Raw genomic sequence first — 27,274 nt, 5'->3', positions numbered from 1 at the left:
GCCCGTGTCCCGACATTAACTTAACCGGTTTTCTAATCATTAAGATTTTAGAGAGTTTTAAAATTATCTTGTTTAATTAAACGGTAATAAAAATACTATGGGATTGTTAGTCCATAGATAGATACACGCTGTGACCTTGCAGAAGTAAACGGTAAACAAATGCAATGGCGGCGGCAGCGGCAGATGACTCGCAGCTGGACGCTTGTTTAATAAACATCGTTATCCTCCATTAATATACATTTGCATTACAAGAAGTAATAAGATTATAATTAGATTTGATTATCGAACAATGTTAGCGAATTATTTCATTTATAATTGCCATTTATCTGTACAATTAAAAATTCGTAGCATTTTTGTGGTTCCATATATCAAAGCAAGCTATTGACAATGTAGCTGATTCCATTTTACACAAATGTTTTCACTAAACGGCTTATATCTAAACGTTTATTAGAATTTCATATTCATTGGCGAAGCAAGCACCTCTAAGGCTGAGATGAGAGATGCGTGTTGAAATAACATATTTAATATTTCCTCCAAGTGTTGGTAAACACACTCCAATCAAAAATAAAATTATCTTCTACTTCTATCACTTTATTTACTACTAAAAAAACTCTGCCTTAACCGATATAATAAATAAATAAACTGTTATGAGAAGAGTGATAAAAATTTTAATAGATTTTTTTTAGCTCTTTAATATAGTGTTTTTGTTAGTATGTTGCATTAAAGGCTATGACGGCCGTTCCGTTTTCCAATCGGCCTTCAAAACTATCATAACTGCAATTTAGTGTAAATAAAATAATAAAGTCAACAACATTAGGTTATCGTTTCATTCATTTTCGGAATCACATCTGTATTTTGATAGTTATGTTATGATAAACTGTTTTTTAGTATAAATTAACGTATTTTATGAGTGTTTAGTAAAGTAAATAAAAGTAATATTTTCTATTTCTGCAAAAAAATAAGCAAAAATATATAAGAGTAAAGATATGTAATGGAAGGCACATTAGGCCTCATAGCTACGCTACGTTAATAGGCATTTGGAAGTACCAAAAACAAGTGACGTTAACTTGATTGCCGGCGATCGCCGTAAATATTTTTATTTGTTCGCACAAAATTGAAATAGTACTCAACGTAGACCACATAATAGAGATGTTAGTACAGAAACAATAGTAAATTATAAACGCAAATAATGTGTGTTCGGTAGTTATGTGGTATTATTGTTTTACTGTTGCAAAATTTACTTCCATTATCATTATTTTCATTTGTACGAAATACGAATAGTGTTGCATCGTCCATAACTATTGGTATGGTAAGAACTAATAGCTGCTAGAGTTTTTTGTCGAAGGCCACGTGTAAAAGAAGTCAAACTGTTTTTTTTTAAATATATCTAAGTTGTACCCTATACTAAATGGCATTGGCACTATACAGAATGGAAACATTTTTGGTCAGTGTCTGCAAAACTAATCTTTATTAACATATATAGTAATCCTGTACCTGCCCATATCTGCTTTCATATGCCTATATACCTACAGTGTTTCTATATAAAACTCATTGTGGCCTTCGTCCGCGTTTATTACGATTTTTTACAAATCCCTTAGGACCTGTTTGTTTTCCTGAAATAAAAATTAGCGTATATTATTATCCGTCTTTCTAGTAGTTGCTTAGTTAGGGCGTGTAGGAAGGACAAAACAACAAACACACTTTCACATTAATAATATTAATAAGGATAAGTTCTAATGATGATCCATAACCGTTTCAAACAACACTATGTAAGGGCGCAAACATATTCAATCGCAAATTTCGAATCGGTGCGATTCGAATTCGCAAATCGCAACGCAGGAAGCTGTGACGCGAGTTGCCGTGATGCGATTTAGCGCGGCAAGGCAGTGACAGACCATCCTCTCCCGATGGTTGTTTACCGTACCAAACATATTAAGTAGGTACATGAGTCGTTAAACCATTTGCGTACTGCTGTTATTATTAAGATGAAAGAGAGAGAGATGTAGGAAAAAAACAAAGAAGGTTTTTGTCTTCGTCTATTTATTACCATTATGAACGCCGATGGAAATAAATTCGTTCGAATAATGAAGCTTCGAAAACTGCTGGATATTTAATCATCTCAGAATGAGCATAATAAGAATTGCTTTTGAGTATGTTATCAGTTATCACCATATTACAAGCTGCCTCAGAGCAGGCTAAAAATGCTGTCATAAAGTATGATGTAGGTATAACAAAATGAAGTTGTAAATAATTTCAGTGGAAGGCTTCGGCCGTGGCTCGTTACCACTCTTACGTTACGATGTCGCTCAGAAACCGATGATGCTTATGAATTTAATGCAACTGTCATACCCCTAACAGTTTATCCGGCTACCATCTTAGATATCATCACTTAAATACCACCAAGTGAAATTGCAGCCAAGGGTTGTAGTGGGGGAAAAAAAAATATCCTGCGATACGACGTCGCATTGCATTTAAGTGTGTTTAAGTGATTTTGTTAACAGACTTCTAGAATTATTTATAAAAAAAAAATGGTAGATACATTTCACAGAATGGTGACCTCATTAGTTCGAATTTAGCAACAATTGGAGTACCGTTGCTAATACTTTCCTCTGTCGCTGCGGCGCCCGTTACTCATTCAGAGGCTAATACATCATGCTGCAAAACGAGAACGTTTAGCAAAAACTTGATCCATTGTCGTAAACAAAATAGCGCAAGCGAAGGCTGTCTAATTGTATCGATTGCTTTTTATAATCATTAGTTGTTAAAAAATTGTGAACCGTTACAGCGTTTTGACGTCATCGAATATCTGTGAACCGGACTTATACCACATCAGCACGGCTAGCATGGGTAGGAGGTAATTTTTTTCTTGGAAAAAGGATACAATTTCACCTTCTCAGCATTGGCGCCCAAGTGGAATAATATCCTGACAATATACGTGACATAAAAACGGGTTAAACACTTTCTGTTCCCTGTTTCCGTACTTTGGCAGTGGACACGTTATTTCTATTCCTTATCATCATCATCATCATCATCATCATATCAACCAATTACCGACCCACTACAGAGCACGGATCTCCTCCCAAATTGAGAATGGTTTGGGCCCTAGTCAACCACGCTGAGCCAGTGCTGTTTGGGGGACTCCACACGCCTTTGAGAAAATTACGGAGAACTCTCAGGCATGCAGCTTTCTTCACGATGTTTACCTTCACCGTTGAAGCATGTGATATTTTAATAGCTTGAAACGCAAATCACTTAGAAAAGGTGCGTGCTGGGGTTAAAAGAAACTAAAGAAGATTGCTCAGCCCCCTTAAAGTGAAGCCGAAGTCCTAACCACTGTGCTTTCACCGCTAACAAGCGATCCCTTGTCATGGTATATAAATTTTATCTCCAGCCTATGGTAGCCTTGCATTGGCGGAATTCGACTGCTGTATATACTCATGCATGCATGCTATTGACGACTTCTGGCGCAGCGGTGAGCGCTGTGGTCTAACGGGTTCGATTACCTGTAGGGGCAATTTGCAATTAACATCACGGGTCTGGTCTCTGGTGGGCGATTGTGGCCGTGGCTTAATTAACTCTACCTACAAAGACGGGCCCCCAAGCGATGTAAGAGTTCTGATCTGCTGCCCGTGCTCCTTTATACTCCCTTAGTCACCTCGTACGACAACCGCGGGAAGATAAAGGGTGGGGTGGCCACTGAATTTTGATTTGCCGTCACCACAAGGCACGATAAGCGTGATGAGAGCAGTTATTTAAGTAGAACAGACTTAAATGTACCCAACTAGGTATTTGAGCTCTAAACTATTACTTACTTGCAATAATTAACACTGACAGGTCGAAGAGGTCAGATGGCACAGTTTAATAACCGTGCCCTATTTAATAACTGGCGGACTGTCAAAACGGTGCTAGAATAATAAGTAGGACCAGCCGAAATTCCAATAAATTGCTGGTAAAATTCATTGACTATATTTCGTTGATATAACTTTAGGTAGTTTTTTACTTTTGAGTGGAGCACATCGTGCAGTTAGTCTGTAGAATATCTCTTTTTGCTCTTGCAGACAAATGAGGATTTGCAATATCTTATTTAAATTTTTCTAAATTCGACCGCGTTATCAGAATTTCATCAGAGCATCCGATGCGCTCGACTCGTTTTAGTGCGTTGATTAAGGTGGATATTAAAAGTAAACAAAGATTAAGAAAAATGGATAGTTTATTTCCCGCGTATAGTTCATTGTAAGCTTTTATAAAATTAACTTCAAACCTAAATTCACGCCAATGCCATCAGAATTTCTTCAGCCCGTCCCGTTAATGATTAAACAAGTATTAAAACAATTAGGTATTTTACTTACAGCTGATGATAAGTCCATTGGAAGCTATTATAAAATTGACTTTAATCTTAAATCCGCGCCAATGCCATCAGCATTTCTTTAACTTGTCCGATGCGGTCAACTCATGGTTAAGTTGGCCTGTAAATATAAAATCCAAGATTAAATGAAGATTAAAACATTAAGGTATTTAACTTCCAGCTGATGACAAGTTCATTACCTATAAGCTATTACAAAATGAACTGGTTTTAAAATCCGTCCAAGTTTTAAAACCGCAAACTACTTCTTAATTATTATTATCCCCATCCCTACTTCCCTATTAATATTATAAATGTGAATGTAAGTTTGTTTGTTACGCTTTCACGCGAAAATGCGATCTTCATGAAACTTTTTATACATATTCTTGGAGGTATTAGAAATAATATAGTATACTTTTCAACGAAAAAAAAAATTACGTAAGATAAAAAATGTTTGTAAAAAAAACTAAAAATCTCTAAATATGACTATGGGTGTAGACTATGCAGCAGTAAGCTGCCTCCCAAAATTACGCGAGTAAAGCCGCAGGGCACATCTAGTTGGTATATAAAAATTAATACGTTATTCGGGAGAGCTATATGTTACGAACATATAACCCCTCCTATGTATTACATGCGTAGGCAACGTCAACGTAACTGAAGATGTTTAATTTGCTGTAGAAAATTATTTAGATTAAATTAAAAAGTGTTTTAGGTATCCTTTTTCGACGACAACATTATGAAAAATATAGCAATAACTTTAGGTCCGCCCATTTATAACGAACCCTAAGAAATTTAAAAGAAACAAAGCGTTTCGGTAATAGCCGCGTAGAAACCGATTAGGTATATTGGTCTGCTCATATCCCTAACAGATTTGCCCGTTTGCATCTTACGTTATATAAAACAGTGGAACAAAAAAGAAGTGCAAATGAACTGTAGAACAATCAGATAATTTAGAAATACGTGATATAATGTCATCTTTCTGTCTTTGTGTTAAGATCTACAAGTTTATGCATGTACAGCTTTATAGCTATGATGCATGTGAAAGCCGGTTTCAGTTTCGGTTTCTGTGAGCCAACCGGTTAGCGGTTATCTGAATGATATGAATGATAATGGTAGGCCGGCACAGGTTATTTATCTATAGAATCTTTGCAAATAAATAAAATAAAAGGGTCTGTCTGTACTTTTGGAATTACTGCTTTTTATTATACACATATGTATATATGAAAGGGTAGTAGTTTTATCCGCGTACATACGTACGTAATATGCACCTTCAAACTTTTATTCCACATTGTTTCAAGAAAACCGTTTTTCTTGGTATTTTATATAATGCAGATTGCAATTGCCTTTCTTCAATAACATAAGACGTTCACAATATCTTCCTAACACGGAATGGGTATCCTTACAAAGATATAAAAATATAGTATTTCTTGGTAATATCAAGATAGCTTTACACACTATCATTAGATGCAACTGTGTAAGGCAATCTTAACAAAAAAGTATTTAAAAAATATTTTTCCGTCTTACTGCATTTCTTTTCATTCAAACTAATCTTTAAAACGGCTGGACCGATATTGACGGGATGTGTTCCTATCAGTTCGGTAGGAAATACACAGAGCCTTCTTTTTATTTTGAATATCTCCCCTAAATGGGTGAATAGGGGGAAAATGTCGGTTGTTTTTCAAAGTTAAGGACATTAAAATTTAGAGTATAGGTTTCCTTCACATTTTAGTATCCACTGCAAAAGAGTAAGTACTTCTGTGAAATCTACTCTATCTAAAGGGATGAAAACGGGTTTGAAAAATCGTACGAAAGTCCTATGTTTTTAAGTTTTAAATCTGCATGGTCTTAAATAGCAAACCTGTTAAAGCGTTTTACGTGTCAAACAATCCAAGGGTGATGAATAATAGGGGATACAAGTCCGTATGGGTAAAAATTACTCACAACAAATTGTATGCGTACGAACTGATAGTAATAAATAAATTCAATAAATCTTTGATTGATTGTTATTAGCTGTTCTTTATGGAAGATTCAGTAGGGCTTGCTAAAGGTCTTGTTCATATAAAGCTTTAAATATGCTTGCATCATTACCTTAATAACAACTCCAACACAAATGTCAAGAGCATGTAAGAGCAAGTTTCGTAATTTGTTTTGCCCTGGGCTGTGGCTGAAAACACTGGATAGCCTGAAAAAATACAAAATATCCCAATCATTGTTTTCAGTAATCAATCTTTCAAAAACACGTTCCGATCGATCAGAAAGCTGTTTGTTAACTTTTCAGAAACATGATTTTCGGTGTTTATTTTCCAACATCAGTTATCCATTAAAATAAATAAACAGAAATTATCTCACGATTCCAACCACTCGAATACAATAGGTAGGTTTTCGGAACACACGTAAATTAGGGCGTATTCCTGGCAGAGCCCCATTCGAGGCTCGCCAACAAGTCCGCGTTACGCTGTTAAAATCATTACGGTTAATCAGCTACACACATTCCGATCGAAAAAAAAATCATCTGTTTCGCCATTTTTATTTATTTATGCTACCAAATCACATAGTCTCTGTTAAACTGCTGTGATCACCGAAGAATCACGAGTCTTACGCATCTCGCAAGTCGATAACAGTCCGGGCGAAGTATTTTCTTTATAAAATGAATTTACTTCGACAAACTGATTTATCGGGTTGACCCAGCCATTTATGAAATGTAGTGAGCATTAATTGCGTTGTTGAAGATTGAAATATCGTGAGGCAAGCTTTTTAGAGTTCAGGGTTGTAATGCCGCAACGAGATTAAGTTACTTAAGACTATTTTGTTGTCATTTTGCGGTCAGATGGTTTTTAAATAACATATATACTATGAGAGTGTGGATACTTGTAATAGCGTATCGGATTACGTGATATCTTAACTTACTTGATAGTATTACTGTGTTTCAAGATGCAAACGGACAACGGAGGTTAGCAAAGGTCAATGAACTAGGTTTGGTAAATATACCGCATGAATTCATGACACTGCATAATTTAGACGATATCTGTGTCACAGTTGAGACCTTGGGCTTGGCTTGGGTTTTTTTTGGTTTCCTTTTGGATACATTTAGGAATGGCTTCACCAATACAAGTGACTTTTTTCTCTTTTACTCTAAAATAGTAACAGGTGCAGAAGAAATTTGTGACCTCACTTTTGAGATTTCTTTTATAAAGAAACTTCGCTGATAGACATTATAAATAGCAATTTTTAGTCACAGCGATAGCTTTATTCTCTTCCATACTAGGATAGTAATAACAGAAAGGCCAACGAAAACATAATTATTAATCGAAAGAGAAAAGTTGACAGATACTGTCTTGCTCACTGATGCAAATAACGTCACAGTTTGTTGGCCTTTGTTTGTGTGAAGGTATTTTGAAATGTCAATTTTAACACTTCTATCAAAAAAAAAATATCTAGACGTCACAGTTCACAAGTAGTAATAACGCGAAGTAACGAGTGTAATAAGTTTTAAATGTCACACTGATATTCCGTTGGGTAGAATGCATTTTCCGGAAAATGCGTGTAGATTTTCAACCATGAGCAGTTTAAGGCTTTATTGAAGGTGTAATATTTTAATTTGTGAGACTGTAAGTGGATACGCAATTACCACAAGTGCATGCAGCCATATAGGTGCAGAACACCTCGATACGCGGTTTGAATCACACTTGACCCGTTTTGGTACTGCTGGGCGTTGGATAATTTAGTAACGCTCGGCGATACGAATCGACCGAGTGAATGGAACGCTAATTACAGCCTCTTATACATCTTTTGGGCAACATTAATCTGCAAGCGTTAAATGAACAATTTTGTACGATATAATGAACACTTGATTTCACTTTAATTTAATTTAAAGGTCTTTTTTATGTCAATACTAAGACACAATATGCTAGTTGTCCATATGTTGCCGCCGGGGACATAGTATCAACGATTCTATATTCAATTAACGTCCACTAGCCTTAGCTTAACTTTAATCGCTAGACTGCAATCTCACCTAGTAGTAAGTGATGATGCGATCAAAGACGAAGAGCTGGCTAGGCTTTTAAGGGTGTGGCAGTTATATAAAAACCATACCGCTAATCTGTTTCTACGCGAATTCGTACCACTCGTACGTACATCGCCAATCGCTTAGTGGCACTTAGGGCGGTCGGGTAGTAGCTAGCCACGGCTGAAGCTCCCAACCCAAACGAGAATTTACGAATACAAAGCCATGGCTAGTGGTAGCACCGGGTGAAGCGTCCCACCAGATCAGATCAGAAAAATTAAGAAATAAAAAAAAGAGCCAAAATAGCCTCTGCCAGGAACTGAACCCTGGTCCTCTCACTTATAAGATCACACCGCTCACTCATAGTTTGTTGAAGCAAGTTTTTCGCAGCAGAATTCACGATCTTACGCCGTATCTACCAAGTCTCACAATCTGGTGTTACGATTTTCCTGATAAAATGCCCTTCGTCTATCAAACGGCTTACAACCTAGGATAGTTACTTACAAATATATGGGCGCTTACCATTGGGCGACTGAGACATTAGCGGTCCCCTACGATTTAGTCCGCGAATGAGTGAACTTTAAAAGATAGTCATATGCTGTCTCGGAGTTTCTTTAGAACTTTTAATGAGTAACAATTCCGTTATACATTATTTTGGCGTAACCATAACCGTCTCCGAATCGCACGCACTCAAAAAGATTTTTTCCCGTTATTGCAACATTTTCATTGATAATCTGCTCCTCTGTAATTGTTGCGGAATGCTAAATAACCTATAATAGCCTTTCTTTATAAATTGACTATCCAACACAAAATTATTTCTCGAATTCGAACCCATAGTTCCTGAGCCAGATCTGAACCTGACCATTAGCGAGATCAACCAAATACATTCTTTAGCTTTATAATATGAAATGGTATAAAGTAATTAATATTAGAAAAATAAAAATAGTTTATTTCGGTAAGAAACAAAATGGTATCAATATATCGCTGAAGTCTTTTGAGAGTAGTATTCATGTTATACAGAAATTTTGTTGTTTATTAAAATTACAACCTATTTAATATAACAAATAAGTGTCTGCGTGTGTTTGCTTGCATGTGTAAGGGAGTGCGTGCTCATGGTTTGTGTAAGACAGAATTTGGGAAAATCCACGACTGATAAATTCAATTTGATATACGTTTTAATAAAGATTCCACCTCATCGCAATTTAGTGATTATGTTATTCTAGCGCAATATTTATGTAATTCTAGTTAGTATATTTTAAGTAAAGTAAAAGATAGTTAGTGTACGAGTAGCTAGTATAAATTAGTAAAAAGAAGTAAAAATACCAAAATTTAGTAGAAATACATTCAACGTTGAAAATATGGCAACCCATAATGGGTTGCCAAAACTGACAGATTTTGTTCTATTCCCGTTGCTAAACATAATATGTGATGATAACCGCATTTCATCTGAAAGTATCACAGCAATGTACTTAATAAAGATTTTATCAAGCGACCAAAGTGGCGAAGGTTATCAATTCGTCGTAATTTTTTGTTGTACTTACATTACCGATTATGCCATTTCTGCGTCAATTTCAATGATCTATTTTTTTTATTCCCATAAGTATCAGTTGATAAGGTCGTATTAAAATTTCTTTTACCTTATCAGTAGATAGTTTTCCACTTTTCCCCTTAAAAATAGGTATGTTTATGAATTTTTATCGCTTCTGTTGTTTTATTTGTGTTTTGTTATCATTATTGGATTCTCTTTATTTTAATGTCTTTTTTACTTATTTAGGATAATTTAATCTGCCCCGGTTTCCGTATCTAGTAAACTTTGTTTTGAAACGTTTGGGGGGCATTGATAATAAAGTTTAATCTATAGGCACACATACTAATAAATAATATTGAATATTTTTTCTTGTTGCCTGATGATTGTCTGTCCGTCCGGGCTAAGCCAACGACAAATCAATCTTTCATTATTTAATATAAGCAGTCTAAACTTGAGCAGAGTTTTTGTTTTCATTCGACTTTGCTTAGTCCTCACTAATTTTTATATCTTACTGAAATTTGTGATTTCGTTACAAGATCTATAAGAAACTGTTAGATTTTTGAAAAATCGACCCTCGAATATAAGACTTCCATATTACCTTTTTTTATTGAGTCAGGGCCTTCACTCTCTTTTTGGCGAAATGGCATGGTATTCCTTGCACCATTTACTTAGATTCTGCCTTTCTCGTCCGTGTTCTTAATTTAGCGAGCTTGTGCGCTAAGTCAATGTTCAGCTAAACTTCAAAAAATATATACTTCAAGTTAGCCCATGACAATAATCTCACCTGGTTGTAAGTGATGGTACAGCCTTAGTTGTTACATTTTAGCCTATGTATGTATACCTACCTAAATTTTCAACTTAATGAATCTTATAATTAAAGACAGATATAAATTGGCTCAGTTAATTTGAAGGCATTGTTTGGTTTAAGTTTGATTGATTTCAGTGAATTCCTAACTCATTTGTTCTTCATCGGTATTTGTTCGAATAGCTGTAGGCGGATGAGTTATTTGAATACAATAAACGCCTGTGGGTATTTTACGGTTTCTGTCGGCAATGTTAATTAAAATGATACCTAGACTTTATTACGTATAGAGCCCGTAAAAGTTCAAGCCCTAGTAAATCACTTGTTGTGCCATTTTAAAAAAAAGCTTACGAGTATTTGCTTGAAGATGGGCATTAAACAAATTGATTAAAAATAAACTACACAGTTTTATAAAATAAAATCATTAATGGTAATCGAATTGCCCAAACCGAGTTGCGAGACAGAATAATTAGTTCAATTGCTTTCAATTTTTTTTGTTACACTTATTAATAAGACGGATTATGAAGGGGGATATAGAATCAACGACGCATTAGCCAAAGTACCTCAAACATTTTTCGTAATAAAAGAAAACAAGATATTAGCGTAATCTGAACTATCTACTACGCAAATCGCGAATCTCGAAGATATGACGCAGGGGGGTTGGTTTCAGCGATGCTATCAGGTGATGGCGTTATCTCAGAGCGGTGGCCCCTCCATAGCGGTGCCTTCGCCCTGCCACCGACCAGTTATACTCTAACCGGCGCGAGGCTCGCACGCCCCGGCACGACCACGCGCATTACACAGTGAAAGTCGCACGCGCAGTTTACGCTACGAATTCGTGAGCTCGACATCTTCTAGTTATTTTGTTTATCCGTTGCGCCAGTGCAACGGGGGGAAAGGAGGTCGTTGCGCGATCGCAACCCGTAAGACCCGCGATTTGTGTTGTCTATAGTTTTCGCACTTGTGTTCTATTTACCAAATATTTGTTCCGGATTTTCTAGTGTCCGAGACATCGGCTTTGTTGTGACTTGTGTTCGTAATAAGAAAGTTTAAACTACCTTCGCTGTTGTATATTACGTTTTTATTACTATTATTTCTAATTTAAGTCATACAATAATCTAATTTACTGTAATTACGCTTCTAATTATTAGACCCGCTACGAATGCCTACGCGGCCCGTAGCTTTTATCTTCAAATTGCATTTTTAACACAAAACCTACAATGCTTTAACTTAAGCTTTACTAAGTTATTTTAAGTCAACTTAAGGAATGTAAATTAATTGAGCAAACAGCTTAAATATATTGTTTTGAATGAAACAATAATAATATTACAACAACATACCAGTACAATCTAAATATGGTACATTACAATGACTTGGTATATACTTACATCAGCTTATTACGGCAATGCACCTAAGGTCACCGTTCGAATGATCACACGCGTTTTCATTCATAAATTCTTAAGAACCACAAACAATATTTTTTTCATTATTCTTTACACGAAGACTGGCCCCGGCATTGATGCACTGGATTCAAAATATGTAATTTGTTATGTAGCTTTTTATTTATCATTAATATGTAAATAAGTGTTATTTTCTAATGATTAGAACCGATGTCGGTATTATGCGTATCTATTTTTTTATTACTATCCACGGAGTCATATTTGCATCGTTAATTGATACTTTTTCGTTTCCTTATAATTTGTGCAAATATACCCTCAGCTTGTGTAAAATCGTTTTTTTTTCAAAATTATCCAACATATTCTGTATCTTGGCTAATACATTAAATGGCATATAATAGTGATTTTATAGAAAATGCTCTTTGTTTCAAAAACATACAAAAGGCGGACTAAATGTCCAGCGGGCATTTATTAAATGGCGAGAGCTATTATGTAGGTATGTATACCTTGCCAAAACACGGTCATATCGTATTTATCACAATTTTTTGGCTATTTGAAATGACAGAGTAAAGCAGCCAAATAAAAAGTTGATTTGGAAACTTATTTTTAGCGAAATATCGAAGTTAAAAAACGTTTTAATATTTGTTCTTTAAAAAAATTATTTTCGTAATAAAAAGTTTAAAGTTTTAGTCGGTGCCAAAATACCTCACCTACCTAATAATCTTTTTTCTACATCTTTATTTCATATACCGCGATGTTCAAAACTATGTTGTTTTGGTACTTTTAATTAAATAATTTGCTATATTATTTTCCAACATATAGTCACCATTTAGTGTGTTTGGAATATGTTTTTTCCTAATAGAATGTGTGATGCTCTCAAGTATTTATTTTAATATATTAAGCCTGCATCTTGAATTGGAGACATCGCAACGATTAACTTATTACCAAGAGCATGACTATAGATAATATAATAGTAGTAGTAGGTATTTTTTTTTCCGTCGGGAAAGTTTTACTTCATCGTTTAAGCGGACAACCATTAGTATGAAATATTATCAAGTAAAACATATAATTTTTCGCTGTGAAGAATAATTTAAATAGTACTATAAATTGTTTGAACCTCATTGAATGAATGAATGAATGAATATACTTTTATTGAACACAACAAAAAATACATAGAAAAAAAATCTCATTCTGAAAATCTTAACGAAAAAAGACAATCTTTTCGCCGCGGATTTTCGTTCGCCCATTTATTCTGCGTCGAGTGCGGGTTAGTTATGAAGTATTCATTTCTAACTTCCCCTCGACTATCCTAGAAAAGAACGTTATATGCGGATGGACGTGATACAAAGACCCACTTAAATATAATTTCGACTATTTTACCAATTTCTTCGGTAACTTCTTTTCCCGACAGTCCGAGTTGGTCATACTTATTGCATTTAAATTCTGTATAGCAACGTGCATTGTTGGGATTCCGTAAATCCAGAATGATTCAAAATTACAAGAACTTACGGCGTTATTATAATAATCGGCAACACAATGTTACTTTTTTTTAATAGTAGTCCAGGTTTAGTTATAATTAAATTAATAATAGACAGTTTAATTTATCTTTTTTAAATTTTAAAGTGTCACTTTTCTGTTTTTGTTATTGGATGGGATCGCTCCGCATATATAAAGCATTACGCTTTTTAAATAAGCACAAGCAATTTTTGACAAAAGGGTGCGTTCAATTCGATGATATATATTCGATGCTAAAATGTTCGACCGAAAAACATCTTGCGGCTTATACTTAGTTACATAAAGAAAAGTGCTTTCATCACTACGAATGGTCCGGTATGCTTGGGGGGAAGGGGGTAGTAAATACAATATATCATCTGAGAGTTGAAGCGGGGACGCGAAAAGCGCATGATTTGTGAGTGGAGCCGTGGGCGGTGCCATTTGTGTTTGCTTCCATTCTAGGGCTGATGAAAAAACGCTTTGGGTCTCGACATTACCCATTTTTAATGTAGGCGGATGTTTCTCATTGTATATAAGTAGCAATATATTTTGGTATAACCCAGATTTTATTACAGAAGTTCTCTCCTTAGTAAATGTTTTTGACTTGATGTTGACTTTTGTTTTAGCCTGATAATCAAGAAGTCAAGAATTGTTAGGTATTGGATTTTTCTGATAACTTGATAAGAATACCTGCCAGGAATTAAAAAAACGGCGTATCCTAAAGACCTTGTAGAGATAGGAGTTCCTTAAGCCGACTTTTCTGGTTTTGAATTAGATTTTCCTAAGAGAGAGAGGTAGCCTGTGCTCAAATAGATATTCGCTTATAAGCGGTGATAGCCCAGTAAAGCTTCCGTTACGGGGGGACAGAGTTCGATCCTTGTCCTGACCTTTACCTTTTTGGAGTTATGTGCGTTTCCAGCAATTAAATATCAGTTGCTTTATCGTTGAAGAAAAACATCGAGAGGAAATCTGTACGCCTCAGAGTTCTCCATGATGTTCTCAAGTTTTGGTTTAGAATTCGTTCCTATCATTATTTTCGTAATTCGAAAGCTTATTACCAGTCTTAAAACAAAAACGCACTCGTGAGTACTAATCTTGAAGCCGCATCTTAGTTTATGCAATCACACTTAAATAAAAAACGTAACTGTTCGCATGAAGAAAAAAGATTGCGATTATTGTAGACAACTATTTCTTACACCTGTACCGTGCAGAATATAATATATATATATATATATATATATATATATATATATATATATATATATAAAAAAAAATAGGATATAAAAAATAAATATATATAAATTACTAGCTGTTGCCCGCGACTCCGTCTGCGTTTGATTTTGTTTTTAAAGCATTCAGTATCGCTAAGCCTTAAATTAGTATAGTAGTATTATATGTATATAACATGTGACTGTCAATTAATTATAGAAAAATAATTTGCAAAAAAATAAAATTGCGACTATAATTAAAAATCTAAACTATCCTATCTCTTAAGTTGGAACAGACTGCTCACGGTGTGCCAATTTAATTTAAAATCGGTTAAGTAGTTTAGGAGTCCATCGCGGACAAACATTGTGACAAGAGATTTATATACATTAAGATTTTTTTGGTGTTGTGGAAAAGTTTTATTGCTGCCTCCGACCTTTGGGCAGGACGGAGATTATGTGGGTAAATGGGTATACAGTCGGGAGGACACCTGCATGCCTGGGTGTTCTCCATAATAGTCTCCAAGGCGTGTAATGTACGCACTTGGCCAGCGTGCTGGAAAGCGGCCCAAACCCTTCTCATTCTGAGAGGAGAGCCGTGCTTAGTGGGCCGGCAATGGGTAAATATAAAGATGATTATTATTTTGAGCGACAGTACTAACTGAAAAACGAGTTTTAAAAATTATGTCTGCTGTAAAATTGCTGATTCGATTTTGTAGGGATTTTCGAACATAGTTTCAGTACTAAATTTACCTATGCTATGTAGAAACATAGCAGAGATATTTCTAGTACATATCTATTTATTTCTGACAATGAAACCGTTGACAAAGTAGCGGGTATCTGCTAGTAGCACATCAAACACTCGGTTATCAATCATTGTTACACCTAAAGCATCTGTTTCATAAATAATTGATTAAATAACAATTGGTATAAATTATTAATGTCACATACTTGTTTTCCTATACTGGTTTAATCTTGTCAAATGCAAGATTATTATTCTTAAACGGCGAAGTGTCATACTAACTTATAAAACTAAAATAGTGAAAATTTAAGTTTGTTTCTGCTTTCACGCCTCAACTACTCAAGTGATAAACAAATAAGGCATCAGGAGGTATCTTTGCATCGTTCGAGTCCATGTAGGACTGAAGTGTATCTATCTATAATTGACAATGCAGTCAATTTAGTAAAGATATCTGGCAAATATGAATTTATAGTTATCTAAAGTTTAATTGTTTACCCACTTTATAAATTTACTGTAACATAAGCGATCATTATGAAACTTTGCATACACGTTGTCACGCTTTTGTACATAAAGAAAAAAATGCGCTAAGGCGATCGAAGTAACAGGCATAAGCTAGTATAAAAAAATTGTAATATATAGCATTTCAGTTAAAACAATGAGCAACGTTGAATTTTTAACCAAATTCCAAAAAGGCCGAGATTATTGGATCTGTAGGGGGCGGTTTTTAGGGTTGAAGCTCTAAAAAAATCTAAGTAATGGAAAATCAGTACCTGTACACAGTAAGGCTTATAGAATCAGATTGAACTCTCTGTCTGTATGATCTTCTTAATTACGGGATACCACAATTCAATGATTGAACACGATAAACTCCTTTCAGAAAAAAAAAAAATAGAAAACTAAATTTACTATACTAGGAAATTTAATAGCGTAACTCTTTTTTTAAGTGAAGAAGGTATTGCCTTTGATTTTTTTTTTATACTTTGAAATCTGTTGTATGGTTAAGGTAATAGCTTTAGGGTATGCTGTATGCCTCAAATGAATGTTAAAACAGTTGATACAGCTATACAGCAACAACACGTAGTGGTGTACTTATGTGGCCGTTCAATACAAACGGCAGACGTATCTGGCATAACCTTCGTGTAAACCTTACTCAGTCGCGGTCATTTGGTAGCGGTTTATGTAACCTAGTAATACTTACTTAACATCCTATCTTCTAATTGCAGTGGCAAGTCGGTGCAGTGGCATTTTATATATCTCCATACCTATTTAACAGTGGCGTGCATTGCATATATGCAAATAAGCAGTGCATACCCTACCCTCAGGGTCTTACAGAGCCTTCAGATAGGAAGGACCATTAAAGTTTTGTAATTAAAAAAAACACTAAGTAAAAAATATATGAGAGCGCCATCTAGTAATGAGCGGCCACACTTCTAGGTCAATCGTCGCTAGACAGGCGTATAGCGTACAAAATAAAATCTTCTACTTCGTATTATAATTTTTAACCGTAAACGCTAAACTCGTAAAAATACCTATATTATAATTTAAATAGATGTTTTAGTTTAAATTTATGTTTATTACTGCATTTATTTTTATTACTAGCGGTTGCATATTAAGCAAATTTTTTCCATATAAATCTCTTAATTTGTTTATTTATAAACGCAAGGTAGATAATTTGTTTCAAATTATTAACTTAACGTAAGGATTTGAATGTCTATGACCTCTTTTGTAAACCCCATTTCAACCTCTTCCAAAGACAAGAAAACTTGTCACAAAATCATATAATTTATTGTAGTCATATTGAAATCATAGACTGAATCTTTATTTGTAGTTCTCGTTATTTGTATTTGTTTATACGAAGAGTACCTCGTTAATGTAAGCAGGGTGTGCATTTGTACAAAAGAGTAGGTAGGTACTATTCTATCGTTAAATGAAAATACCCATTTTGGTTGTTAGACGTTAAAAGTATACATGTGGATATCAGTTTGTCTGTATGGTAATCTGTTTGACAGTCTATGGCAGCGTAGCTCCCAAACGAACAGAACGGATTAATGGGGTTTTTTTTCTTGATCGCTATGGTTCCTGGATATTCTTAGTTAAGACACTTGAAGAGCATACAGCTCATTTCCTACATGACAAGAGTTTCTTATTTATTTTCACAGCTCCGATCGTTTTGAAATTTGTTGTACTGTCTTTGGTATTTCAAAATAATGAAAACCTTAGCAGATGCCTCAGCGCCAAGTAGTCTGCGGGATCCATATCCATATCATCCCAATCCCTCTGCAGCTTTCAGCCAGTATAGTGTAGACCCACTATAATATACTTAGTTAATATTAGATTGTTCTAAATTAGTAGGTGTTAGACAGATAATGATCGAACCACCATGGTGAAAATCTCATGTAAATATTTAACTAGCGGACCCTCGCAACTTTGTCCGCGAATTAGTCGATTTAAAAAAATAGTCGTATGTCCAATATAAATGAATTCTAGCTAGATCGATTTATCGGCCCCTGTTGAAACCCCATGTATACTAAATTTCATGAAAATCGTTGGAGCCGATTCCGAGTTTCCAATTATATATATACAAGAATTGCTCGTTTAAGATATAAGATTTTAAATTTTATTAAAATACGTTGCATTAGACGCAATCTATAACAATCTGTATTATCGGCTTGCTGAAGAGGTATAATTAACTATTACATGTCCCCATATCAAAAGTTTAGTGACTCATAAAATAAATCCTACTTTGAATAGATTAAAATTTTTTATCATATTAATTTCGGTCTCAGGTGTTATCAAATTTATAGTTATAGATGCACGTACTATGTAGGTTGTATAGTAAACTTGTGTGATAAATCGATATGATTCAATAGGAATATGATTGAATATTTATTATCTTATCGATAAAACGCACTTGTAATAAATAAATTGTGGTCGGTATAACAATCGGCTCAATGTCACTGAAAGTCGGCAATAGTGATGGGCGGGCTGGAAGTTTTTTTCAAGGCTGCCTTTTCACCTGCTATGTACAGAGACAGTAAAGTTTAAGTGGAAATAAGTTCACCTTTTTTCACCTTGCCTAGGTTGAGTTATTCAATGGCGCAATTATTATAGTGAGTTTATTCAGGCAGACAATAGTTGAATCCTGTGCTGGGCTAGTAAAAAATGTATGATGAAAATTTAATTGAGATGATGCTTCTTTCTATTGATTAATCAAAGCCATTAGAAAACCTATTAAGTGGTATCAGTAACAAGCTATATAAATTTAGGCACTACTTAGTGGGCATAGAATTTCTAATTTCCCGTGAGATTTTAAAGTTTTCCCGTGGTGCCTATTGACCGCGTACACCTTTCATATAAACTTTCAACCTCAATTTTATCCACTTAGACGATTATTTATATGATTAGGTACCTTTCTTATCCGAAACATGCTAGGTATAACCTACGTACCTACCAAATATAGTTTCGGACTTCTAGTAGTTTTCGAGATTTCGTATTTAGCTTCTATGCACCTATATAGCACTAGCTGCAAAATTTGATTATTGACATAAAAATTCAATGTTTTTTTTCATTGAAACATATTTACATCATCGTAGCATGTCGTCATATTCAAAACGTCTGACGGACAATCTTTTATTACTGCTAAAAAACTAAATATCTAAAAAGTATCGATATTTTTAGTTGCCCATCACTAAATATGACTATGTTGTGTAGACAGCTTGCGAGGCGAATAGAGTTATGCAAGTCCCGCTGCGCTTTGAAATCGGACACGACCTACATTTTTCTAGCAATAGACGTAACTTGAGAATTATGTTATGACAGGGTTGACACTCTTCCCCCCGTCCCCCCCCCACCCTGCATTCTACCTGTATAACAAATAGCACCTAGGCGTTGCTACAAAACCTTAAACAAAATATAAATATGTAACCTGACCTTATTAATTAAACTGTTCTCAACACAACACACATTGAAATTAAGCTCATGAATGATTGCATAGTAAATAATGTTAATAATATTTTTTAAGTGCTGAACTGTATTACCTTGCCTTATCTCATAAATTAAAAGTCTTTTGCAATATCCTGTATCATGTGTGTATGAGATAAAAAAAGGGTAAATAACTTTATAGACAGCCCTACATATCCGGCTAAGCAATGTAAAAATCAAGTACGATGTCCATTTGTGCTAATGGCTTGAAAAAATGGGGTCAAAGGCTATATTAATTGTGTCTAATGGGAAAAACAAGCATTAGTTAGCAACGTAGTCGGCAATGTTAAAAACGTTGTAACTTCAAGGGGACATTTCCGCTCCTGAGGGAACTTCCTTCAAGAAGACTAAATTGCATTATGCACTGATGAATTATTTATGGTTTTGTGAAAAGTTTTATTCCTTCAGGGTTACGGAAAATCCTTCAGGTTCTTCAAATAAAAATGCGCTTAGTTAATGTTTACAATGCTGCATTTCAAACTACAATTATTCTATTCGTGTTCTGATTTATTTTCACAAAAGATTGCAGGACACGTGGTCATTTATTTAAACAGGATCCTAAGACTTCTATTATAATTATTGTCTTTAAGTATTGGTGGCCCATTCAAGCTGTGTTACCATACTCACTTGGTTACCATAACTTTTTACTAAAAATATATTAAAGACAAACGCTTACACTACCTTACTACCTACTCGTATTTAATAGTTAAAATTTTGGGTAGGCAATGATTTTGTGTATGTATGAATGGCACGCCACTGCCTTGAAGGTGATTATACGTTACAATCCTACCATGTTCAGCCTCCAATTCACCTACGCGTATATGAGAGATGCAATGATTTATCGGTTAGGAATTCATCTTAGCATATTGATATAAACTGTTGTTTTGCATTGGTGAAACTATTGCAGAGCATTCTTCCCCGATTTCTAACGTCATTGGGACTAAACTACTTTTTAAAAAGCTACTTTTAATCCCAAAAAAACACTGAAAAAATGTAAAGAAATCTACCCAAACGCATACATTGGAATCTGCACTTTGTTACCATAAGCTACGTTTTAATTTACGTTAGGTAAACATCAAAGTACTCAGACCTACTACCGTGTGATGGACATCCCGGTCTATTTATTAGTGATGGGCAACTAATAAGGTCTCTGCGTCTGCATAAAGTCGTCTGTCCACACTAGGTTGCGTCATGATTACTTTGGATAGCACTTGTTATGTAAGCATAACCACCCAAAGCTAGCTGTCCATAACTATAATCCTCTGAATGGATACTATAGACTAATTAACAGCGTTTGAAGTAACGTCAGGCTTCGATGTGGTAATAGTATTGATCTCCAGCCAAACCGGCGACATCTCATTACGGAACTTAGTCTGTCGGTCCGTTGAGGGATTTGGATTATCGATAGGTTAATATTTTTTGTCAGACAATACCTTGGAAAATTATTTATTATGGACGTTATACATCCACTTGTTCTGAGTCTGCATCAAACGTAGAAAACGGCCGTAAAAATAATCATTAATCGCATTGCTTGAGTTCGTTTTTCCGCAGTGAAGTGCTCTTCTAGAGTCTCCATGACCTGTATATATTGTTGGAATGATTTTAACAAAATGTTCAAAACAGCTATCGTGTCCTGTTCATTCTGAGAAAAGTACCGTGCCCTTTGAGCCAGTTGTATCATGATGATTGCTGATGAGTTGGAGATATTAAATGATGAATGATAATTATAAACAATATCGTGGTCCGCATGAAAAGAAAAACATTTCAAAGTGGAATAACATGAGAGCAGAACTTTGTTTACAGTTTTCATGAGGGGATATTCGTATTCGAATTTTTCCCGCATTCGTAATACAAAATAGGGCAAACGCGACGCCAGAGAGAGCTCGGAGAGATTTATGTGAAGCAGTTGCGAAATTGGGAATATTCCCAAATAATTTTACACGTACTTATTTATGTTTGGCTTAATGAACGTTAAAACATTTGAAATCTCAATTCGTTATGAGGAATTCAGGACAGTACTTTTGGACTGTCATTGTTTTTATCATAATTATTTCTTATTCCGTTCGTATAATTACGTGCGCGTACGTAAATACGGAGTCTTGGCTTTTGACCTCTGGCTTGTCAGCCCTATGTTAGGTCTTATTGGCACTTTGCCATTGTGCTCCGCTCGCAGTCCTATTATAGGCTTTATCAGAAAGTACAATTGTATCATCTCGGAAATAATGATCGGCAATGAAGACAAATGAAGACTAGACTTATAAATGGCGTGCATTCCATGAAGCCAATTATTACTTAAATAGGGTTATTTCAGGCTCCGATATAAAAACAGTTAAAAAAGCAAATGTTATTGGTAATAATTTTATGGATGTTCATATCATTATTAATCGTTAAATGCCTTCTTTAAAGAAAAAGAAAATCATTATGGAATTATTCCCCTACCCAGGTTCTATTTCATTTCTAGAACGTATAATTAAAAAAGAAAACTGGAATATTTACATAAGCCTCTAAATGTTAACTATTGAGATACTTCATTTAGTTTTATATAATATACTCTACAAAATAAACTAGATATGCATCAATAGAATCTGGCTGAAATGATGTGTCAACATCAAGATTGAAAGTGATTTATTCTAATACTGTGCTATGAGCCTGTTGTTACAGTTGGTTTTTATTTCCAAGACATTTATATTTCAAACGTCGTCATCTTAATAATTGACTTCGAGCACGCGCTTTCTCTACGCCTACTTTATTTGTATTTTAAATTATTATTGAGAAATAATTCTGTTGTATTTTACTTGTTATCAACATAGGTCTTATTGCCAAACTAAGTTTAAAGCAAACTTAGGGTTACCCGCATTCAATAAAACAAAAATATTTTACCTTATTAAATGAATGGGCTTTATTGTAATATAATTTTTCTCTTATTGGACCTGTAGTTCCTAAGATTAGTGTAGTTCACACATAAACTGTTAAGCTGATAATTTATCTTATATACCTAACACTAGCTTCGCCCCGCGGTTTTACCCGAATGAAGTACTTAAGCAGGTTATGTAATTGCAACAAAAAAATCATCGTCATGACAAAAACATGAATACAGGTTTGATAAAATCACGCAGGTATAATGGATTTTTTCAGTGTATAATCTATCTCCATTTTAAGTTTCAGTCAAATTGATTCAGTAGCAAACATACACATATGATATTAGTGTGATGTTATTTTTAATCTAGGTACGTAGACTTTAAATTCCTACTATTTGTTCAAAAGCACTCCGCCGCCGGCAGCGATTTTAGAGATGCGAATTCAATCATCGCTAGCATTATTAAAAAAATGAAACAGTGTAGGTAGTATAAATAATACGTATAATAGATGTAAATGTAGGTACAATGTGTTAATCAAAACGTGTTATGAACGGTTACGTTTTATTCGAGTGCATAATGATTTTGACGCCTGGTTTTCTTGTATAAATTACTACTGCTGCCAACGAAGTCATAGTCACGTATTATAGATACAAGTTTTCTTTATGAGTCATATCCCATCGGCATCGTGTACGCGGTAGATACAGCCGCGACTTCCGTCTGCGTGAAAGTATTATAAATGCTTGAATCCTTAATTCTGTACGACTCCATAGTGTCTAGCTATATAATTTATACAAGTTATTAAGAAACACTAAAAATATGGACGTTGGGGTCGATTGAATCCACCCACCAAACCAATCGTGACCCGTATATTTGGACTTGGAAACCACTAAATCAATGAGGCAGTTATTATATTACGTATTATCATATCGCAAAGTGGCGGTGGTATCCTTTCGGTTATCGAATGCACATCAAAATCTCTGTACAAATCCGCCTTTCAGTCATGTTTAATATCAATTATTATCGTTTATTGTAGAATGCAAAATACCTATTGATAAATTGAAATTGATAAAATATTAATGAAGCAAATTTTTATGCAACAAACCTTTATTAGGTATTGTTCTTTTAAATGGTGTGTATTGTATTGATCACGTAAAAAGAGCGCTTGACAGTGATACCTCACATCGCATCGCAAAATGATATTTTAATTTTGAAAGATTACGATGAATTTTTGAGCACAGACAGCAAGATCAAAAGATTTAAAGTTAAAGTTTATTTTTCTAAATACCCGTAAGTAATATAATTTCGTTATATCTTTTAAATAATGTGTAAACTTCCAAAATATTAATTAAGAAAAAAACAATATCATGCCCTAAAGCCAATAGGAAAGGATTTGATAGAAGTTTGGTATCGACCATGTTTTCCATAAACACATATGAATACTTTTTATCGCGGTAAAAGGTTTTTGTTCCGTGGAAAAACAAGTGCCTCGCTGCCATGCAGCGGTCGAAAAATAGTTCAATTATTATAATATCAGTAAATGTTAATTTCACTAGATACATATTAATTGTTAAACTTTCCTTCATGTAAGATAATAGTTAAACGAAACTTTTCTTTTAATCCGAATTCAGGACCTCGTGAACCGCATAGCTGAATAAGCTAACCACTCGACCAACGAGGCTCTTGGAATGAACGCCAAGAGCAAATCTCTTATTCATTATGATTGCATTAATAAGATCGATTTTCTTTGTCTCCCGAGTAGTTGTTGTCGTAAACAATTAATCTGTATTCAGCTCAGATCGGCTGAGAGCTCCGGAGGCTCATTAAATATTCCTTGTTACTTGTTTGCATTTGTCTTTGTTTCTTGTTTCTAGATACATATTATACACGTATGTACACATAGTCTCTAGCAATCGTCATCATCAGGCAATATGCGTACAAAACACGGAATTCAAAAGCTGGCAGTTGAACTTGTTGACAATCTCAAAACAACTTGCACTCCTCGAATCTCTAGATTATCGAAGAGACGTCGTGTATTTATGCGCAGAATAATTGGATTACTATTCGAGTATTTGTGTAAGACCTACGACGATTGACAAAAGAGCGAATCGTTGGAAACTAAGAAAAATTATTGCATTTTTTTTGGTTTGCCAAAATAGGCATAGGTTAAATTAAAATTTTGGGTCTTTTCTCAGAATGAGAAGGGCTTAGGCCGTAATCCACCGCACTAGTTAAAAGCCAATTGGTAGAAATAACACGATTTTAAGCACATTATGGATGAAGTTTTCTTCACGATATTTTCTATTCCCGTTAAAGCAAGTGATTTGTAAAAACGCACATTCTGTATACTAGTAATTGGTCCTAAATTCCTAATAACTAATCTGGAATATGGTATTTAGTTAATTTTAATATATTTTTAATGATATTTTTGATGGGAATGTTTGTTTATGAGTTGCAATTCTTAGAATGCGACCGGAGAAATTCTATGGAACATAAATCAACATTTTTATTGTGTGTATTTACAATGGCGCTGTCGGAAACAAGCGTACGATGGGACAATGTATAATATATTTTCTTACTAGGTTCATATGAAACCTAGTAAGAGTATTTAGAGTATATAATATTATAAAGCTAAAGCGAGGGATTTGTATTGTTAAGCTTGCTTAAGTGACTGTTTCCTCGCATATCCTTTAGCAAAAAGTTTTCATTTGGTACAATAAAATGAACCGCAACGTAACTACTGTTTGAAGGTACTTTTGGAAAGGATTGTAGTGAAATGATTTTGTCATCATCAATAGTCTATAATAGCCCACTGCTGGACTTAAAGACTTTCCCAACAGGAGGGTTTGCCCATAAACACCACGCTGGGAAGACGGGTTGATGATCCCAGTAGAGAGTACCAGTAGCACAGAGGACGCTGCTGAGCGTTCTCCGTTAGATATATTCCCTTAGTCGCCTCGTACCATACCCGCGGAAAGTATCGCCCGCTACCTCTATATCTTTATTTTATAATCATCTCTAAATCAAGATCTTACAATCTGACTTAAATTGTACCTAATCCCTAAATGGAACCATAAATATTGGAATTGGGTCTAAATGAGGCACATCAGGACAGGTTAGGTTTGCCCAGCTGTATCAGCCCATTACTGGGTAATCTGGCCTTGCATGGTTAGATAGGTTAATTGAGTCAAGTTATTAGTAGAAAAACCTCTTAAAGCTTAGACATTTTTCGTTTCCACTAAAAATACATTTTTCCAAAGCATGTCTTGTTATGAATATAGTTAAGATAGTCTGCTTAATTTATCCTTTTAATTATATTTTATAAAAATATCAAATAATAATAAGTTTATTTATAAACAAAGTTACAAGGACTTGCAAAATTGATTCCCCACCTTCTGAGCGAGGACAACCTGTGTTACAGAGGGTGCTATATACAACCTGTGTTACAGAGGGTCCTATTTTCTAACGTACTTAAATGTAATAAATGCTGCCAATAAAACTTTATCTTTTCAAAAATGTTTAACTAAATCAAATCATTGTTGTGTTTTAATGTTTTAGGTTTCCGTATCCCAAAGTGTTTTTACCCTATTAAGACGCCGCTGTCGGCCGCTCTTTCTGTCTGGTGTTCGTCTGTCAGCAGGCTGTGTCTAATGAACCTTTATAGTTGGATAGTTAAAAAATTTATGGATGAGGTATTACTGTTGCCGCTTTAACAACAAATATATAAACAATAAAATTATTATTTATGGGTGCTCCCATACAACAGATCTGATTTGTTTGCCGTTTTTATAGATAATAGTATAATGCGTGGGTCCGACTCGCGTGGTTGCTTTTTTAAAATCGATTTACATAGGTCTAAATATGCGTCTACAGATGCGTTTTTATCGATTCTCTCCGTTGTCAAGTAGACAAAGGTTTTGCGCTTTTTATATAGCAAAGTGCTCTATGCCTATGTGGTTGTAGAACAACAGGCGCGGCAAAAGCGCCATCACATTTACGAGCGATTGTGCGTGCGTTATCTTGCCCCAGACTATTACCATAAATAGCCTAACGTTTCAGTAGAGATTTTCTAATATTAGTGTTACTGTGTAACAGTGTTGTTGGGCTATTCAATTTGTTACACTCAATTTCCAGCTACGACGAAAATTCGACATAGTTGTTTTTCTCTTAGACATAAACAATATACTTAGACTTGGATGCCCTGCTATAGATAAAAACCTTTAAGGGCCCGCTCAAAGTATTTTATTGAACACTAGCCTGTAAGAAGGGATCGGAAACTCTTAAATTTATTATTTCTAGAATTAATAACTTATGATTATGTAGGTTTACAAAAAAAAACAATCCACAGAATTGGTATGAATGTCATATTCCGCACTAAGGATACATGTAGTTAATTAATTATATTTGAACATTTTTGATTTTATTTGATTAGCAATCAATGATTAGAAAGTCAGACTCAGGTACTTATCATTTGCAAATAGTTATTTAGATCAAGGTTACAGCTGAACGTAATACGTTTAGTGCCTATACGCTGGTTAGAAAAAAATGTCACTATGAGTTTCTTCTCGTGTCAGGACTGAGGTAAGCAACTTTAATGGCCTCAATCAACCAACAAGAGCAGCGTTCAATGTTATGAAAAGGATCGATAAATAAATGTCGCACGACAGTTTTTAATGGTCTACGTTTGAAGCGAACAGAAGGATTGCTTTATTTACTCGTACTTACGTGTATTGAAAAAAATTATGTTTAATGAAAAGTCGACACTTTTCATAGAGCTAACATAACCTGACGATTAGCAAATAATATTTTAGAGTGGGCCTTTAGTTAACTGTCAATTTTAAATGAGTGCATCAGTTGTATTATATTTTTAAGTAGTAGTACGTTGCGAGAATAATTAATAGCATGCTGCTATTTATAATAATGCG

The 27,274-nt window shown here is 34.7% G+C and overlaps 1 protein-coding gene across 11 annotated transcripts in view; it reads left to right on the top strand.

The window, feature by feature from the left end:
* The window catches only part of LOC120637619 (TLD domain-containing protein 2), a 185,805-nt gene that overhangs the window by 55,589 nt on the left and 102,942 nt on the right, over window positions 1–27,274 (top strand). For 5 of the 11 annotated variants that reach the window (XM_039909513.1, XM_039909511.1, XM_039909512.1 and 2 more), the window contains exon 1: window positions 11,425–11,598. The exons of 4 other annotated variants lie outside the window; for them this stretch is intronic. The gene's annotated coding sequence lies outside the window, so the exon portion shown is untranslated. Of the gene's footprint in view, window positions 1–11,423; window positions 11,599–27,274 lie in introns of those variants that run through there. 2 more of the 11 variants (XM_039909523.1, XM_039909510.1) reach the window with 2 other exon arrangements.

The sequence above is a fragment of the Pararge aegeria genome, chromosome 4 (assembly GCF_905163445.1).
Source record: "Pararge aegeria chromosome 4, ilParAegt1.1, whole genome shotgun sequence".
Lineage (NCBI taxonomy): Eukaryota > Metazoa > Arthropoda > Insecta > Lepidoptera > Nymphalidae > Pararge > Pararge aegeria.
Note: the sequence above shows the minus strand (reverse complement) of the source record. Positions and strands in the feature narration are given on the sequence as shown.